Consider the following 13,607-nt stretch of genomic DNA (forward strand, 5'->3'; position numbering starts at 1 on the left):
TGGAAAATAGCAAAGCCAGCACAGTTTGTTTTCATATACCTTAGACCAAATTTTTCTATTATTGTATATTAGTTTGATACTGTCATTATGTAATATATCATTATTGTTATATTATTAACTAAGGTGATATTTTATTCAGATTCTTTTTCTTTAAATGTAGAGCTCTTTTCTTTTGTTTCACCAACCAATCCAGGGGACCACATGACATGCTTGCTGATACTTGGTGGGACCATATGACAACATGGACTCTGATCTCTTGGGGGGGACAACACAACATGTACTCTGATCTCTAGTTTTTGGGACTCTTCTTTCTATGATGCTTTCTCAGGCTTTATTTGCTATTGTCCAATTGACAATTTTGAGTCAAGCCAGTTCGATATTTTGGACAGTATCCCTCAATTTCATTTTTCTAATGGTCTTGAGTTATAATGAGAGTATGGGCTTTGAGGAGGCCGACTGTGCACAGGTATAGGTACAGACTCCTTACTATGTCCATGGGGAATAGGTGAATACCATCCAAATGAATCCTATCACTTTTGAAGTTGAACTTGGCCACTTGGGCAGTGTCTTACATGATACTTTGCTCTGAAGTTACTCATTGTCTCTGTCCATCATACATATATCTTTTGGAAGAAAGATACAGTCAGTGCTTCAGGAGAGAAACAACTGTTCTTGAGGGTGTATAATCTTCATCACTTATTCAGAGCTCTTTTACATGAGAGACTAGTCTGTTCTCTTCCACTTACTTATGCAATCATTTGCTTACATTAGTATAAACTCATGTTTATTTAGAATCTGAATTATAACTAAATTCTACTATGATTTTTTCCATAGATTGTTACACTTTGGGTCAATGTTTCCGAAATTGTTCCCTGTTTGGGACATTAAGAGCTCTTTTACTTGCCTTCTGTGATGTATCTCCAATACTGTAAGTTGTTTATTAATATGCCCTATTTCCTTTTAAAACAAAATGTTGAAGTCTGGAATTAGCCATTTCACTAAGGATACCTGGGTTCTTAATTAGCCATTTCACTAAGGAGAAGAGCCTTAGTATCCAGGATCCAAAGTCTGGATATTGAATGTGCTTTTTGCTAGTTGAGTACTGTTCCTAACAATTCTCAGTTGACAAAGCAATAAAATGCATGGGGTTAAACCAGCCATACCACATATAAGTTTATATATGTTGCTAGGTTAATATGTTTCTATAACAGCTAATCAGTCACTACAGATGTCTCCAACTAATGTTATTCATTAGCACATGAACTCTTTGAGTCTTTCTCCTTGTTTTGACTGTAAATTACAACTCTAGTAGTATGACAGTTGGCTCTTTCCATTAACTACTGATTTAATCATTACACACACACACACACACACACACACACACACTTACATGCACCACCACCACCAATGTCACACTACCATACCCATAACACAACACAAAGGCCCCTGATGTCCAGCACATAGCACCGTTTCCATTAGTTATTCACAGAAATACATTTATAAGACCCTTCTGCTATAGGCACCAGACCACTTGGATGTGAGATATAGAGAAATCAAACTGGAATTGGCCTGGAAGATTCCTATCTAATATCTATCTCTCATGTTGTCAGGTGTTGCTATGAAGATTGCTGCTGCGTAAAGATACTGATGGTCTATACCAGGTGTGAACTCTATTAACCATAATATCAATCTGACAGATGAGATATACCCATTGGTGCAGTGCAGGTGTGTTGGCTAGTTTTATGTCAACTTTACACAAGCTAGAGTCATCTGAGAGGAGAGAACCTCAATTGAGAAAATGCCTCCATAATCTGTGATTGTAGGACACTTAGAAAAAAGCAGGCTGAGCAAGCTTTAATGAACAAACCAGTGAACAGCACCCTACCCATGGCCTCTGCATCAGCTCCTATCTCAGGATTGCTGTGCTGTTTGAGTTCCTGCCCCAACTTACTTCACTGAAGGACTATGGATGTGGAAGCATAAGCCAAATGAATATTTTCCTCTCAAACTTGCTTTTTGGTAATGTTATTTCATCGTAGCAATAGAAGCCCTAACTAAGTCAGAGGGTATGGCTGTTATAGGGAAAAACAAATGTTGTTAATTGGATTTCGGCCTTGCTGTATCAGAGGAAATCTGTACCTAATACTGTGAACCTGGTCCAAATCCCAAAACTGAAGAGCTCTTTGAGCTAAGATGGCTGCTCAGCTGAACTGACATAGCATTAATCTACCCTCTATCCGTGTTAGTATATACAGACAAAAGCTACTCCCAGCACTCAAGAGAGAAGCTTTTTCTTGTAGTGGATGACCCATGGTTACACAAGATATTGAGAAGAAAGAACAGTTGGAGGTTCAGCAAAACATGCACACCATCCCGCTAAGGCTTGGGAAACATGGCGGAAAGGAAGGCAGAAGTAATGGAGAAGCTCAAAGATGAAAAGTCTGTCTCCATCCTCTTAGATCTATTTTTAAATCACTAGATATATTAACATCCATGCTTTGAGCTTCTGAAAACCACCTGATATCCATTTGTCAAACTTTTTCCTCTTCATTTTAACCTTCCATCAATCACTGCTCTGGTCATGCTGTCTCTTGATGTTTTCTTTTTTAGAATGTCAGAGATATGAAACTGCACAGAATGTAGACTTTCACACTGCACTCGCAGACTTGTTAATATTAAGATTCATCCATGCCTTGGTGTGTCTTTATGGATCATTCTTTTTAATACTAAATAGTACTTCATTAAATGAAGGCATTAACATTTGCTTTTTAATTTATTTACTTAAAGGTACTTAGCTGACTATTATTCAAAAAATAATGATAAAGCTGATAATCATTCAAGTGATGATCTTTGTTTGATGCATGCTTTCAGATTTACTGTGTAATATTACAGACCACAATTTTCTGGTCATGCTATTGCTTTTGTGAGAAACTGTCAAATTATCTTGTAAAGTGACAGCTTTTAATTTATTCTTAGAATGGTTCTGAAATTTGTTCAATATTTTCATCTTTAGTTGGCATCATGACTCTACTAGACTTCACAGTTAATTATGATTTGTATGTAGCTCTATCCTACTAATAGTGATTTGAATGTTATCAGTGACTCATGATGTGGACGAACTCTACTTTTTTAACTTGCCTGTTCTCTCCACTCTCTTGAGGTATCTAGTTATATATTACCCTTGTTGCCCTTTAGTGGGGCACCTTTACTCCCAGTTTTCGAGTCATGACTATTCTGTGTAAATTCTGGAACAACTTTTCCATTTAAAGTATTCACCAAATATTTGTTAAAATGTCTCCAATTTTCTTATATTCCAAATAATGTTTTTCAATTTTTGATTTTAATAAAATCAATTCATTACATTTCTTCATGAGTTGTATTTGGGGTATCCAAAATTTTATCACCAAGTTCAAGACAACTGAGATTTTACTCCACATTATTTTCCTATACTTTCATACCTAGTCCTGAATTTTTCACTTAAATCAATGATCCACTCTGAGCCAATGATAGTTGAATGATAAGATTTGTGGCTAGGCTCAAAGCTTAGTATGTTGAAGAAAATCCTCTTAAAAACACTATTTGTTGATCAGCTGTCCTTTCTGAATTTAAAGCATATTCTGCTTTTTTCTCCTATAATTCCTTATTAGTTTTTGGAAAGTTTTGAGTTTTCTCCAATGTGTTTTGATCATATTCACCTCCTTTGCTTACCCTACCAGCTTTTTCTTACTTAAAGACATATTCCTTCAATAATGATTTTGTTGCTCAAATATTGGTAGATATGTGGTCTTCTACTAGAGCATGGTGACCTAGAAGTTAACAATTACCATTTGCTCCATATGTTTTTTAATTTAATTATTTTTTTACGTATTCACTTTACATCCTGCTCACTGACCCCTTCCTGGTTGTCCCCTCCCACAATCCTTCTCCCATGTCCCATTCCCTGCTCCTCTGAGAGGGAGGAGGCTCCTCTGAGTATCCCCCAACCTTGGCACTTCTAGTCTGTGAGGCTAGGTGATTCCTCTCCCACTGAGGCCAGGCAAGGCAGCCCAGCTATAATAAGAACATATGTCGCATACAGGCAACAGCTTTTGAGATAGCCCCCATTTCAGTTGTTCAAGACCCACATGAAGACCAAGTTGCACATCTGCTACTTATGTGAGGGAGGCCTAGGTCTAGGCCATGTAGGTTCTTTGGTTGGTGATTCAGACTGAGAGCCCCAAGGATCTAGATTAGTTGACTCTGTTGGTCTTCCTGTGTAGTTCCTATCCCTTTCAGTAGAGCAATCCTTCCTCCTGATCTTCCAAAAGAGTCCCCAAGATCCATCTACTGTTTGGCTGTGGCTGTCTGTATCTGTCCGAGTCAACTTATTTACTCTATATTTTGGGGTGGGTGGGATTTTGTGACAATCTCCCCTCAGTATGTTACAATTTGGTCTGTCTTGGACTTGCATAGGTTCTGTGAATACTGTGAAAAGTTTCCTGTTCCTAAAACCATTATTATGCGAAGAATCTATTATTAAACAGGACATTGGCCATAAGGCAGAACATTTTTGTATTATTCTGCTAGATTTAACTGTCTCCTAATGACTTATTGTTATACCCATGGGTCAGTGCATCACTCAACCCTCATTGGAGAGATTTCTATTTGTAGTATATAGTGATTACCAAGAAGATTCAAAACTGACCAATGTGCAGAGAACAAGAGACTATGCCTACTTAGTCCATTTGGTGTCGTACTTAGGTGCATGTATATAATTTTGGTCTAGATAATCTATCAGAGAGATTATGCTTGGAAAGGATGATTCTGCTTCTCTGAGCATCATTGATTACCTGTAGCTCTTCATCTAGGAGTGGGGCATTCTGAAATATCTTTTGACTATTTTATCATGTCAATTGATATTGTTATGCAGATCTTGTTTAGACAACTTTGTTGCTGAAAATTCGTGAGGGTATTCATGACATGCTTGTCATGTCTAGAAGACATTTTCTAGTAGCAGCTCTGCTGGTCCTGGTCCTCTGGCTCTTTTAGTCTTTTTACTCCCTCCTCTGTGATGGTCTCTGATGCTTAGATGTAGGAGTTAAATTGTAGATGTGCCAACAGGGGATGAGCACTTTATATTCTGCATTTGGGCCTGTGTAAACTTCTGTAGTGGTCCCTATCTGCAGCAAAAATAAGTATTCCATGAGGAGTGTGATTGATGTGGGGAGGCCCATCCCCTTGTGGGTAGGGTCATACCTGGGTTGAGAACCCTGGGTTTTATAAAAAGATAGGCTCAGCAAGCTATAAGAATCTAGCCAAAAGGCAGAACTTCTCCATGACCTAAGCATTATTTGCTGCATCTAGGTTGCTGCCTGGTTAGACTTCCTACCTTGGATTCCCTCTAAGGATTCTGACTCAGAATATATAAGTCAAATAAACTTCTTCCCTAGTTTGGTGCGGTCATTTTAGTAAGACTAGTCCACATAGGCTCATAGATTAGAATACTTGGTCAGTAGGAAGTGCCACTATTAGAAGATATGGCCTTTTTTGAAGTTTGTCACTGAAACTGGGCTTTGACATTTCAAAGCCTATGCCAGACCTAGTGACAATGCCCCCGCTATCCCCCGCCCCGGCCTATGGCTTCACACTATGCTGATAATAGACTAAACCTCTGAAACTGTTAGAATAGCCCAGTTAAATGCTTTTCTTTGTAAGAATGTTGTAGTCTTGGTGTGTCTTCATAGCAAAAGAATGATGACCTAAGACTGTTGCTTTTGGTGATGGTATTTCATCACAGCACTTGCAACATTTACTAAGACAAGAACTTTACTTACAACCTACAAGCAAATATTTTCTTTAGATTGCTATAGACATTCTATAAAGTCTCTTTAAGCAATTAATTGTTGCCCTGCATGTGCAGAAACTTTTCAACTTTGTTTATTATTGGTATTATTTTCTTAGTTATTAACATTCTTAAAGTCCTTACTTGTTAGCCACCATTTTGATCCTGGGAATCTAACCTGTGTCTTCTTCATGAGCAGAAAGTGTCCTTAGGAGCTGAGTCATTGGTTAAGTTCATATTATTCTCATTGTCTTCAATATAACATTATTTCTGTACTAGATAATTGTCCAGAATACCAGTGAGTCCACCAAAAGCATGGTTTATTTCTGCTATTAAAATTTTCATTTTAGCTTCCATTTTCTTCCTTTTATTATAAATTTCATCTTATATACACCATTTATACTTTACTGGTATTTGTTTTGCCTAGGTCTTTTTTATTCATTAAAAATATATTATTTGAAAATTCATGTATAAATAAAATATTTCTTTACCAGCTCTCATTCTCCCCATTCAGCTCTTCCCAGGACCTTCTTATCATTTCCCCATTATAATTAATTAACCAAGTAATTAATCAAGTCACTGAATCCAATTAGTGTTGCCCATATGTTCATGGGTGTGGTATGAGGACAACCCCCACTCCTCCAATGTGGCCCTTTCTTCACTAGCAGCTTCTAATTGCCAATAGTGTCTCAATTAGGAGGTATGTCTTAAAACCCATAGCAAACTTCATGCTGGAAATTTTAGCTGGTTTGATCTTGTGCAGGTCTTATAGAGAAGTTAATCACCGCTCCTGTGAGTTTAGGTGTGTAGCACATGTACAGTGTCTGAAGGACAGCACTTTACAGCATGTCTCTTACCCTCCTGCCATTCAATTCTTCCTGTCCCATTTGTTTCTACATTTTCTGAGCCTTGGGGATAAAGAGTTGATATAGATGTCCCATTTGTGGATGAGGCCTCACAGTTGCATATTCTCAGCACTTTGAAGACAAATAAGTCTCTTCGTCTTCCTTTCTTCCTTCCTCCCTTCCTTCTTCTTTCCATTCTTCATTCCCTCTTCCATTTTTTCTTTCTTCCCACCCCTCTCTCTGTCTTTGAGATATCTTGACACTCCTCTGTATATATTTTGCATCCCAGCTTCAGTTCACTATTATACTATGGTGATAAAATATGTGGGAGTTTATAATTTCACTTGTCTTCTGATAAAGCCTTGGTGTTTTAGAGGGCTTAATTCTATAGATTTGATCATCAAAATTATGTCTTTTAGAATACCTCCTCCCTATATTCTTTTCCAGATGGCAATTTTCCAGGCTATTTCCACAAAGCTGTTATTCTTTAGAATACTTGTCCCTTCTCCTTCAAATAAACCATTGGTACGAGAACAGAATACCTTATTTGTAACTTGGGTACAGTTGTGTTTTGCAAGTGTCTCCTTTGATAAATCTTCCCCTTATAAGCCAGACCTTTCTGACCATGAAAAGTTCGATAAGATTTCTCAGTGATTGGTCTTCCATAGTTGTATAAATAGGTATTGTCTTAGTCTCCACAGTGTAATCCTGGTGTCATTTCTGGAAGTAAAAGATAGGAAACTGGAAACTGGCATCCTCAGGAGCTTCTTAGTCTCCTGCAATTAATAAAAAAAAATTTCCGTCAAATGTTCCTACCAGATTATGTTTCAGCAGTTTCTGCTCTATAAGGAACATCTCAGTATAGACTCTCAAGGTGTTTGTTTATGTTTCCCAAGTCTTAAAAGGGTAGTTTTTGCTGTGTTAGGGTTCAAATAAGCTTTGCCGTTTTGGATTGGTTGACCTTTTCCTGTTCAATAAATGTGTCAATTACCCTTATGCTCTTTACATATTGGAGCTGAATCTGGAATCCTGTGTTAAAAACTGTCCTTCCTCCACCCCATATTTAATGTTTAACCTCAGTAATACTTGCTGGACCTACTTCTATTACCTTTTCCTACCTTTTCCTTTTTCTCATATGTTAGTGATAGCATATATTCATTAGAGATTTTACATAATGTTGCAGAAGGTATTTAAAAGGAATGTGTCTGGTTGGCTGCTGGCTCTAAATTTCCACACTAATGGTGGCACCCGCAGCACAAAGACAACCATCAGCTCCCAGTTCTGTAGACAGAATTGAGCATTCTCATCTCATCTCATCAGGCTCTACAGCAAGGCAATGCTAGTACCATGCCACTGTCGTTTACCCCACAGTCAGCTGCCACAGCACCCAACAACCAGGTAAATCAAAACTCTAGATGCTTAAAGTTAACCAATGAATTTATATACCAACAAATACTCAATGCGAAAGATGTCCACACAATTAGAACTGTTTTTCCAATTATCTAACCTTTTGATAGGAATAGCTACCTGAGACTGCTAAAGACATGTGAGTATACATCTGCTGCCATCTTTCCTCTGTTCTCCTCGCTCCCAACTCCTAGCTCTGCCTCCCTCTTCGCTGTCCAATGAGAGGGCTCACACTGCAGATACATCGGGCAGGAAATTTCTGCCACACTTCACCCTTTCTATTAGAATACAAAAACTTTCTCTAAAAATATAAATTGAGCACAGCTATTATCAATTTGTCATTGTAAGGTACAAGATAGACCTAATACCCAGCCAACATTATTGTCAATTAAAAAATAAAACCATTGTCATCTATCCTAACTTAAAAGATTATAGTTTTGCACCTGGCTTTTATCCTGGCTTTAGAATGAATGTCATCTGAAAACCATGCTCTCAAATCTGTTCTCTCAAAGTAAATAGCCTGAGTTGGCTATGAGACTATAAGTCTTCAACCCTGTCAGAAATCCAAGAATGAGTGAATTAACCAAAAATATGGGTAGCACAAAGCATAGCTTCCAAAACTTAGCCAAATTATAGAAACTGCTGATCACCTGGACAGTCCCTTATACTTTAAAATGTTGAAGTATCTGATCTTTAGCCTTCTGGCCCAAGAAGATTTGACAGACCTTAAACAAACAGGAATCATTAAGAACAAGCCTATTCTGTTTTGGTAGAACTAAGCTATCTTAACTTATAATTTGTGGTTTTTTTGGACAGCATTTAGTCTGTAGATGAAATAAGGAAATTCTTGCCTAGTGGCTATCTTGCCACTACTGCAGTAACTCCATAGATGTTCAAATTTTTCTTTGAGTCCAAGAAAGGGGTGCTGTCAGGAGTAGAGTAGACAGGTCTCTAGTCAAATGATCCTCAAAAAAGAAATGTCCATAATGTCATATTTTGTGTACTTATGGTATTTTTGAAAACCAACTATCTATGTAATCTGAACTGTTGTCCATTGATTACTCTCAGCTATTTTTAATTAAAATCTAGAAAACACCCTAACAATAAACCCAGAGCCATGAATTTGCTATTAGGGCCTTAATTCACAGACTAAACATCTCAGATCACTTTAGAAAAACAGTTAAGAAGGACTGGGTCTAAGCCTTGTACTCACAAAATTTTGTATCAATAGAAGAATTTTATAGCAATGAAACCCTTGATTTTGTATCAAAATAAATTCTGTACCGTCTAAGAAATTATGACTACAACTTAGTAATGGTTATAAATATTTCTACCAATAGATTATTGCTATGTAATTAATTCTAACTATTTCTCCCTGTTCCAATCAAGACCATTTCTAAATTACCTAGAATGACAACCTAATAGTAACCACCTCCAGCCCCTAAAGCTCAGGAAATTGGAGTGCTGACTCTTCATAACTTCTTCAAGCTGAATATGCATGTTGAGATATTTTAAAGAGGGGTTGGGGGGAGGGTAAATGGGAAAGTTAGTTGTCCTTAAGAAGGCCACATCAATGGTTGATTTAGTCTCTGATGTTTGTGTCTTAACTGAATCCATCAGTCCAGGACATCAGGAGTTCAAGCAGGTTAGTTCAGCATGCCTGATGAGGAGATTCACCAAGGCTGTATATTCTGTAATATACAAATCTCAAAACAAATTTTAGTATCATCAAGATAATTTTTCATTTGATTCTCTGTAATCTAATCTCTGGAGGCCTTCCTTCATCATTTCTGATCCATATAACTCTGGGAGGTGTAAATACCTTAATCACCTTTTTGAAAAATACAAAGATAAAACCTTTTTCCCAAATCAGCATATCATTGAGCCAGTAATCAGAAAACCCTTTATTTATACCTCTCTCCAAGAGAAAAAATATAACACCAAATTCTCTGTTTTGGATGACTCTTGCCTTTAATAATTATTAAATAAATACCAAATGAATTCTAGGCAATTGAAAGAAAGAGAATGAAACAATTTTCTACTTTTGAAAAGCTCCTGGCTTTATGGTGTAAACAGATAAGTTCCATGGCTAATGAATCAACAGAGCACCAGAGTGCAGGAAGTCATTTGAGACTCCAATGAGTGTGAAAGTTCTTGTAAGGTTGATGGAATTAAGAACAGATTTTGTTGAGTTTTAGATTGTAATTCAGATTGGGGAAACAGAAAGAGGATCATGAAGGCTCAATAGAAGAAAAGACCAGGCATGTTGCAACAATGGTTTTCACCCTTGCTTAGATACTTAAGTTTGTTTCAGTTCAATGTGGATGCTACTGAGGATTATTAAGTTCTAGTGGACTTGGTTTTGAATTTTATACTGGAGACTCTCTTTATGGATATAAGGAACAGACAAGCAGGTTCAGCTACTTCTAGATGCAGAAATTTAGGAGAATTTGGATTGAAGCACTGGCAGGGATGGATGTAGCATAAGGAAATATATACATTTCATTTCTGAAGGAACTGTAAAGAAAAGGTGTAGGGATTCACTTATAGGAATTTTGATTGTGAGAACTCATGGTAGAAGATGTGGATGCCACATGCTTAGGTGTGAAGTGTGGATCTCACTGAGAGTAGAAGCTCAGTAACCTTCTATTGAAAAAATTGAAAAGGAAGATAAGACTTTCAGAAAAGTAACCTAAAGTTCACTGTAGAAGAAAAGCATGTGCAGATAGATACAAGATGTTAACATCATGTTAATAAATTAAGTTATACAACTTTTTTAAAAAAAATTATTGGGCAGAAAGTAGAAGCCATTATTATAGCTTCATTATAAAAGTCAAATAGTCTTTTATTTCAGACCACGGCACTGAATAGAGTCTCTATCCTGTTGACCTAAGACAGTTCTACCAATTTTTGAACAGTAATGAGGAAGACCTTTTTTTTTTTTTCAAAAAGACTATAGGCAATCAAAATAACTACAGACTGAAAGTTCTGCTTGATTACTTTCTGAGAAATAATCATGTTAAAATAGATTAATATATTTTTACTTGCACAACATTACACATTATTTAGATGTTTAAAAATTGCCTTACCAGAAGCTTTTCAGTCTCATGAGGTCCCATTTATCGATTCTTGATCTTAGAGCCTGAACTATTGTAGTTCTGTTTAGGAAATTTCCCCCTATCATTCTAATGAGTTCTAGGCTCCTTCTTACTTTCTCCTCTATTAGATTCAGTGTATCTGGTTTTATGTTGAGGTCCTTGATTCACTTGGACTTGAGTTTTTTGCAAGGTGACAAATATGTATCTATTTTCATTTTTCTACATACTGACTGACAGTTAGACTATAACTATTTATTAAAGATGCTTTCTTTTTTCCATTATATATTTTTGGCTTCTTTGTCAAAGATCAAGTATACAAAAGTGTGTGGTTTTATTTCTGGATTTTCAATTCTATTCCATTGATCAACCTGTCTGTCTCTGTACCAATACAATGCAGGTTTTATCACGATTGCTCTGTAGTACAGTTTGAGGTCAGGGATGGTGATTCCTCAGAAATTCTTTCATTGGTAGGAATTGTTTTCACTATTCTGGTTGTTTATTTCCATATGAAATTGAAAATTGCTCTTCCTGTGTCTTAGAAGAATTGTTTTGAAATTTTGATGGAGATTCCGTTGAATCTGTAGATTGCTTTTGGTAGGATAGGCATTTTTTACTATGTTAATTCTACCAATCCATAAGCATGGGGGATGTCTCCATTTTCTGAGGTCTTCTTTAATTTCTTTCTTGAGATACTTGAAGTACTTGTCATACAGATCTTTCACTTGTTTGGTTAGAGTTACTCTAAGATATTTTATATTTTTGTGACTATTTTGAAAGGTGTTTTTTCCCTAATTTTTTCTTTAGCCCATTTATCATTTATATAAATAAGACTAGTCATTTGTTTGAGTTAATTTTATATCTAGTAACGTTACTAAAATTGTTCATCAGCTGTAGAAGTTCTCTGGTAGAATTTTTGAAGTTGCTTATATATACTATCATATCATCTGCAAATAGTGATAGCTTGTCTTCTTCTTTGCCAAATTTTATCCCTTTTACCTCCTTTTGTTGTCTTATTGCTTTAGCTAGAACTTTGAGTACTGTATTGAATAGATATAGGAAGAGTGGTCATCTTTGTCTCTGATTTTAGTGGGATTGCTTCAACATCCAGCTCAAGGCGAGGCTCCAAGTCCTGAAACTGTTGTTGATGCTATCGTGTGCTTACTGACAGGAGCTTGGAATGTCTGCCCTCTGAGAGGTCCAACAGGCAGCTGAAAGAATCAGATGCAGGTACTTGCACCCAACCAATGGATGAAGGCTGTGGATCTCTGTGGTTGAATTGGGGAGGAGCTGGAGGAAGCTGAGGAGGAGGCCTACCCTATAGGAAGACCAGAAGTCTCAAGTAACCTGGACCACCCAGCATCTCTCAGACACTGGACCACCAACCAGGCAGCATATACTAGCTGATATGAGGCTTCTGACACATATACAGTGGAGGACTGCCTGGTCTGGCCTGAGTGGGAGAAGACGCACTCCACCTAGCTCTCAATTGACTGGAGGCCCCAGAGAGTGGAGAGATCTGGTTGGTGGTGGCGGTGGCGGTCAGGCCATCCTTTTAGAGATGGGGATGGGGTGGGGGGAGGAGGAATGGGATAAGGAACAGTCAAAGGGTCAAAGGGGGATACAACTGGACTATAAAAAAGGATTTAATAATAATAATAATAAATCACCAACTTAATCTCTATAAGCACATCTATTCACTGAACAGTAGAAAATTATTTTTCTAATGAATGACTGAACTGCACATTTTTTTCATCATCAGTGATGATATAATCTTACTCTAAAACATCCTCAATGGCCATCATTATAAGTGATCTCAGCTACTTGTGACATTTATAAAATTGCTAGTTTAGGCTTTGAGCTTTTTGTAATGTTTGCTTCAAAATTATTTCATACTGTTCTTGCTTGTTTGTATAGTTGTTGGAGGCCTTAGATCAATTTTGGATGTCTTCCGCAATGAATGTACACCTTATATTTTGAGACAGGATACTTTGTTGAACTAAGAGCTCAATATTTTAGCTTGGGTGGCTAATTAGTACTGACCTCTGTATCTGCTGGTCTTACTCCACTCCAGCAATATGGTTATAGCGTACACATCCAAACTTAGATCCTTATGTTTATGCAGAAATCACTTTATCCACTGATCCATCTCACCAGGCTTATTTTTCTTATTTTTATACCTCAAGCTTCCAGGAGCAGGAATGAGTAGAATTTAGTAGATGACTAATAAAAATAATCTTGTATCAAGTATTAACTAAATGTGGGTGATAGGCCTAAGAAATGTATGCTTTGCTTTTCAGGATAGTGAATGAATAGATTTAGTCTGTGGCTTTCCTGGATACAAAAGACCTGTTAGAGGGAGTTCATATTAAGTAAAGTTTTTTTCCTCCCTGAAAATAGATGAGTGAGTCATCATGATCCATCAGGGAAAGCATGTGT

General features: G+C 37.0%; 1 long non-coding RNA gene across 1 annotated transcript; it reads left to right on the forward strand.

The window, feature by feature from the left end:
* The first annotated feature begins 882 nt into the window (after positions 1-882).
* LOC114614490 lies at positions 883-12,377 on the forward strand. Its single transcript, XR_003710336.1, has 3 exons — positions 883-928; positions 1,611-1,661; positions 12,340-12,377. It is a non-coding gene; the product is annotated as an uncharacterized LOC114614490 (long non-coding RNA).
* Positions 12,378-13,607: the final 1,230 nt, after the last annotated feature.

This window comes from Grammomys surdaster, unplaced genomic scaffold (genome assembly GCF_004785775.1).
Source record: "Grammomys surdaster isolate TR1022 unplaced genomic scaffold, NIH_TR_1.0 126391, whole genome shotgun sequence".
Classification (NCBI taxonomy): Eukaryota; Metazoa; Chordata; class Mammalia; order Rodentia; family Muridae; genus Grammomys; species Grammomys surdaster.